General features: G+C 42.1%; 1 protein-coding gene across 1 annotated transcript in view; it reads right to left on the bottom strand.

Moving 5' to 3' along the window:
• Positions 1-6,861, bottom strand: part of efemp1 (EGF containing fibulin extracellular matrix protein 1) — a 19,002-nt gene that overhangs the window by 10,446 nt on the left and 1,695 nt on the right. The gene's annotated exons all lie outside the window — the stretch shown is intronic.

Below are 6,861 nucleotides of genomic sequence, written 5' to 3'. Positions count from 1 at the left end.
TGTGTGTCTGTGTGTGTGAGGGGTGGGAGGGCATCCCACATTGGCTGGCTCTTAGGTCCCATAAAGCCTCCACAGCTTACCACATGCAGCACAGTCCGTATAGTTTACACAGGAAAACAGATTTTACTGCAACAAGCCATCAAATGTGATGATGTGTTGCGTGTGGGGAGAAGTGACTCTGTTCTCTGAGGCCAGATTGTTGTTTTTGTTTTTTCAAAATTTATTTAACACAGCTTACAAGTTTCCTCTGAGAGCGAGCCTGCTGTAACATCACAGGGAGAGATAAGGCTGTCCAGCAGAAGAGTGGAAGGAAAGAATGAGGAGAAAGGGTGGAGGCTTTTTTTTTCAAACAAAAAAGGGCTTTTTAAGATTTGAAGTTAGATTTACGGCCGTGTGTGCATATGTGATGTCAGAGTTAAAAACTCCTTGCTTTTCAGGGAGATTAATTCTAAATGCCTTGTGGGAGTTGGGGGAGTAATGGGGATGGCGGCAGCTCAAAGAATGCGTGTGTGTGTGTGTGTGTACAAACCCATGAGGTGCTCGAACATTAAATGGTCTTTTTCTGCAGAGCTTACTATGTTTTACAGAATGGAGTGATACACTAAGAGAAGACACATATCTGGTGTATCCAGATATGGATCAGTGCGTGCATGTGGGTGAAAAAAAAAAAATATGTGTCCAAAACGGGGACTGGAAATTGTTTGGCCTGAATTCAGAACAATGTGTTATTTGCTCCAGATTTACACTGACATGATAGGGCTTGTTGTAATTATCACTTGAGAGCATTTAGTCTTGTTTTCACTGAACCACTGCAATGGAAAGCAGGAGCTGTTCCAAAGAACAGTTGGAGCCATCCTGCTGTTGGACAGCATCTCTGTTTCCCTCTGATTATTGGATAATTCAATCTTTGGGAAAGCAGGGGGCAAGATGTGCGACGTTAATAGCCCATAAAATTTCACAACGTCAAATTTATTAGCATGTCATACACCAGCCCCTGAGTGTTTGGTTTTGCTTAACCTCCAAAACCTAATATCACCCTGCTAGCGAACGCTGCACTGCACTTTGTTTCATTTGTGTATGATTCTCTCTGCAGTGCAGTGTGAAATGCAGCTATCGCAACCTCAGGACAAATGGGAGTGGTAGTGTTTCCCTTTCAAAGTAAGTCCAAACACAAAGCAGATAAGAAATCAAAGGATTAAAGACACTATAACCTTATATTCTGTGTATTTCCATCCGTATTTGGGCATGAAATATTTCCATGCTTTTGCTGTTCGCACCACTCCCAAGATTTCCCTCTCATCGCTCTCATTGTTCAGGAGGAACAGGAGTTTTAGTCATGCTGACACTTACTAACTGATTTGTGAGTTTGTTCCACACTCTTCTAAAGGTCGGGCAGAGTCTTGACATTCTTGAAAATCCGTCCAGTGTGCCAGCTACATTCCCGACTGATAATAATCCTTCCTGTTACTCTGAAAACTTAAAAAAAAAATGAAGTGCTGAGCAACTCTCCTGCTATTCAGTGTGAAGAAGATCAATTGCTCAGCCCACCTGATGTATCAGTAGTCAAGTTGTAGCCATTTACGGCCTTTAAAGAAACATTTGTGGCATGGAAGGAATGAAACCTGTAAACACAGGCGCTGGAAACATGGTCAAAATAACAGTGTGATAATATGAATCAAGAAAAAGGAGAAACTGTGAGAAACAGGGACCCTGCCATCGCATGTGAGTGTCACCCAGCTGAGTGCAGTAGTGATTTATAGCAGCCCCGTGTCCCTTTCCATCATGAGGTAAACGGAAAGAGCAACACATGTAAGCACATCAGAGGAGGAAGCAGCTGGCCGTTGGACAGGCACCGACCTCAGGGAGAATAATAACAACAACATTAAGCACTTACACCGAGGACGGCACGGCAAAGCTGCTTCCCCCTTCCCTCCTCTCTGCCATCGTTGATGGGATGGCAGAGAGGAGCCAGCGGCAAACCACAACCAATAACAGCATGTTGTACGGCAACACTGCACAGGCCAAAAGAGGGGCTGCCTGCAGGATGGTTGGATTACATTCACAAAGCCTGAAGGATACTCTGGTCTTCTATTCTAAAATACTGTCACCATGGTATGCCCATTAAAACAGAGAAAACACAGGAAGGCTGAAAGTCATTCTTTGATTCGCTAATTTTAAGATTCCTCTTGTAATGTGTTTATTTCTCGGTTTCTAAGATTAAGATATTAAAAACATATTGCCATAGAGATACTGAAGTCAAAATACATGCCGTAATTAAAATAGCATTAAAGAATTTGAACCTTCTTTATCAGCAGCTGAGGAGTTGCAACATCAACAGGTTTTCTGGCACAGTTTACACATGGAAAGTGAGTTTAGAAAGCCAGAAATCTCAGCAATGTCGATTCACTAGTATTGACTTTAAAACATGTCCAATAATGGATGTATGAAGCAGATACTGAACGGACACTATTCCTTTTCCTTTTCCTTTTCATTCCTTCATCTTTTTAACATAAACAGAACACATAAAAAATAATGTTTGATCAGGAATCTCTAAACGTGACCAAGATACTGAGCGGGATTTAGACAGTTGAAAAATAAACTTGTCAGCGCTCTCTTGTGGTAAAAGAGTGTAATGGCAACCCTGTTTCAAAATGACCACAAACATATCTTTGGCATTTCTGTACTGACATTTTATCATTATTAGATAGTGACAATGAAGAGGCAGACAGGAAATGGGGGAAATGACATGCAACAAAGGTAGCCAGCCGCTTGTGACCATGTGGCCATTCGGCTACGGAGATGCCCCTGTACTTTATAATGTCAGATACCAATATATCTGTGATAATCAGCTACATATGATATGATATATAAGATGCTACATGGAACCATATGAATGTGACTTTAATCAAATTTTAATTGTGCAAATATTCAATATTAAGTTATTACAATTCATCCTGAGGGGGGCATGAATGTCTGTGCCAAACTTCATGGCAATCCTCCAACTATTCTGTCTCAGCAACCAACAGTTGTGGGCTGACAGACTGACTAACGTCGCCATCCCTTCAAGGCATCTACAATTCAAAGGCTAAAAGATGCAACACTAGTTGTTACAGCTGCAACTGCGGTGTAACAGGTGCAGTGAGCTGGGCAGTAAAATCATAGGGCACTGGACAATCAGATATAAAGACATACTGATGCAGGACAGTGCAAATCATCAGTCTGAGAGCAGGTGGAAGACAAGAGCTTAGCTGGTAATAGGAGGGTTCAACAGGCACAAAGGTGTGCCTCAGGTGTCTTTTTCTTTGAGTAACCCTAAACAAAGTGGGTCAGTTTTCATCAAGCAGAGGCTTTGTGTTTGATCCCACTTCCTCCTGCTGAGCAACAAAATCATAGCAGAATGTTTTAATTTAACATCCTGTATCGCATTCACCTCTGTGTTGAAGTCTTCCGTCTCTGTGCATCAACATTTTCCAAATCTGATGTTATCTTTGGGAGAAACAAACACGAACAGGATAGCATCTGAAGGAATTTCCTGAAAATTTGTAATTGCTTTCTGTATATCCTCACGTCTTTTCGCATTGTCTGTGGATCAGCAAAGGCTGGTGGCTGGGGCTTGTTTCTTCAAGTGCAAAAACAACAAGAGGAGCTGTTATGTATAAGCTCTAAAGGTCAAATCATGAAGCCGCGTCATGTTGTGCTTTGTGCAACCACTGGGCTCTCTCTGCTTGTTCTGCTCTCTGCATTCCTGCTCCTTGCAGATCGATCCGACGCTTATCTGTCAAGGTGGTGAGTAATTCCAACCATCACAAAAGATGGGAGCAAACGGAAAAAGAACCACTGCTGACATTCCAGAGATATTCCTCCCAAGTGCATTGCATCTGCGTGGAAATTATTGCATGCGCTCTGCCTTGTTCGGAAAAGTACACTGAAAAGTTCTCTGTCACACAGGGCTTAACGGCATTAATAGAACATATTTAGGAAAGATTTCCAGCCACTGCAGGTGAAGAGCGGCGTCCAGACGTAGCTGAAATTAGTCAGGCATGTAGGTGGTAATGTGGCCTACATGACCTCAGGAAACCAGACAGGTAAACAGGAGTGGCATGTCCTTTCATGTCCTATACTGCAGCGCATGAGTATCTAATTTAGAGATGAAAAATAAATAGGCAGCAGCTAAAGTATGTAAAGTCAAGACTTGTGAGCAGAATAACAGAACCCACAATGTGAAAAATATTACATTAGGGCCAACATTATGAGCCTGAAGTGACTGAAAGCACAGTTAAGTTAGTATTTCTAAATTGTGAGGGTGTATTCTCAAACAGGGTTCAACTGTAAATGAGAATCATAAAATAACTGCTTTCGACTTTTCATCAGATTTAACGACTGATTCGACTACTTTTGACGGACAACCTTCATTTCTAGAAGGAAGTGATCTCACCTCTGCGGGGGAAAAAAAGAGTTAATATGCATACGCAAGACTACAGCAAGCCACTTGTAGGCATCTCCCGGCGGTAAACACTGCAGAAGTATGTGTGTGTACGTTTGGAGGGTGGGGGAGGTCATGGAAATGCGAGGCATCATTAAGCTGTCACACATACAGTAAAGGTTCATAGTTTCTCTGTGTGGTCGGGCTGGAGTAGGGCGCCAGCTTCCCGTGTGTGTCACTGCAACAACACACACTTAGGCTCGGGTTCACACTCAAGGCCAAAGGGCTTTATTGCCCATTTGCAAATAGTTATCCCCATGGGAACGAATATCAAAGCTGCATTTAAAAGGAAAACTATCAGGGTGAAGTATATTATATAATTTGTGGTTTAGTTCGCTTTTAATCAGCATAAAGAATAGTAAGAAAAGCTATTTTGTTTTAGAAGCAATTTTTTTTTTAACAATTTAAGTTGTGCTTTGGAAAATTGGCTTCATTTTTTCCAGAGCATTTAGCTGATCTCTCTACTATTCGCCACACACTCAGCAGTAAGTCACCAAAACAACTCAGCAGCGGCACAACCCATGACGTTGGTACAACCTGGCTCGGTCAGTGCTCCGGCACTTCTGTGGTTATTTAGTCAGTGTCAGCCTTTCATCTTCCCCTTTGCCCTACCTGACTCGGCACTCTAGGTTTCCTCCACAGAGTGGTGAGTTAGCAGGGAAGGAGCCTGATGTAAGCGCTATTTGATACATTGAGGTTTTCCCCGATTGAACGTTAATGGGAATTCCTTCGCTAGCAAGATACGTAGCTTTGCAAAACAGCCACTGTGGAATAAAAAGGAAAAAAGAAGATAATTCTGTGTCCAAGAACAATTGGCTCATTGTAGCGAGTTAAAGGTAATGACAGAGAAACCAGAGACTGATGTAAACAAAGATTATATCACTCTACCAGCAGAAATATACGCCCACATAACGGCACGAGACGCCTTCCAGTTAAAACTCAGCTCATTTCAAAGCAATAACACTGACAGCAACAGCCTATCTTTGTTTAGCCCACGCACTGAAACGACATGCCAGTGAATGAATAAGTATTATACCCATGCCAGCTCGCTTATGTGGTTACTTTAGCTGATATGCTGCCATGTTTTACACTCTAATAAAACCTAATTGGGTTCCAATTCAGAGAAACACATAAAGCACCTCACACATATCTTTGCCCCAGGTGTAAAATCAAATTTGTTACTTTCACTGGAGCTCTGTGACCACAAGCCTCACCACACAGCCACTCACCACATGCCTCTGCCTATTGGCAAGAGGAGTTCCTAACCGCTGAACACATGTACTATATGGTAATGCACTTTGTCTTACATTACAGTTATACAGCTAACTCTACATATATACACTTTCCCAGATCTCACACAGCAAGACACATGACAAACTAAAAGCTATAAGAGGTTATGAGTGACATCAGAGATTCTCCCTCTCAGGTACAGCAATTAACATCTGGCGCAAAGCAGCAACGAAGGGCGCCAGTGTGTGTGTGTGTGATTGTGCACGTGTGTGTGTTTCTGTGTGTGTCAGTGAGACAAATAATGAATCTTTAAACCACTCCCCATTTGTAAAGATCAAAGAGTCTCGCTCGAACACAGGATCACACCCACACAGTCTTGCGCAGCTACCAAAATCACATGCTAGTCAAGGCCCAGGGAATATCTGTATGTGAGCACAAACGTTGCCACAATAAAATATAAAATATCTTCAATGTGCCCCTGAAGTGGAGGACCTTAACACCGAAAAACAAGAACAATATTTTATATTATAGGAAGAAGCTGAACGCTGGCCAAAAACATCATGCTGTGAGCAACCAAAAGAGTTTAGAAAACATGTCATCACAGTGAGAAAAAACCGAGAAGCTTGCAACACATCTGGCAGCTACGCATGGTTTAGCTGTTGATGACTGTCAGACAGATGGACGGATGGATGAACAGTTCACCTTTCGAGCTCTGCTTATTGAGGCTCTAAAGTCGTTAGCAAGTAATTATCAAATACCAACATAGCTCTGCTAGGGAGTCACATTCTTCTGCATCTGAACAACAACTGCACACTACTGATATATGGGGAGATAATAAACACTTTTAAATATTGATATTTAATTCTACCAGTATACTGCAGTACCGAGCCGTCAGTGCAGTTGGATACACACATTTTTAGGGTGTAATCTTTCTCATAATGGCCAAAAGTCAAATCTTTAATATTCTGTAAGATTTTTAAAAACCTAATGTTTCATTAAGAGCGAGTGGCAGCAGTCCCTCTTGCATTTCTACACCATATTTTGTGGTTACACCTCTGCTCATGCTGACAGAGTCCAATTTCTCTCCTCAGGACCTTGTCAACACCACTTGCTGAGATAAGAGGAACCATCTCCGTGTGTTGGTGTAA

This window comes from Morone saxatilis, unplaced genomic scaffold (assembly GCF_004916995.1).
Source record: "Morone saxatilis isolate NCDOM2014 unplaced genomic scaffold, NCSU_SB_2.0 Contig19, whole genome shotgun sequence".
Taxonomy (NCBI): Eukaryota; Metazoa; Chordata; class Actinopteri; family Moronidae; genus Morone; species Morone saxatilis.
Note: the sequence above shows the minus strand (reverse complement) of the source record. Positions and strands in the feature narration are given on the sequence as shown.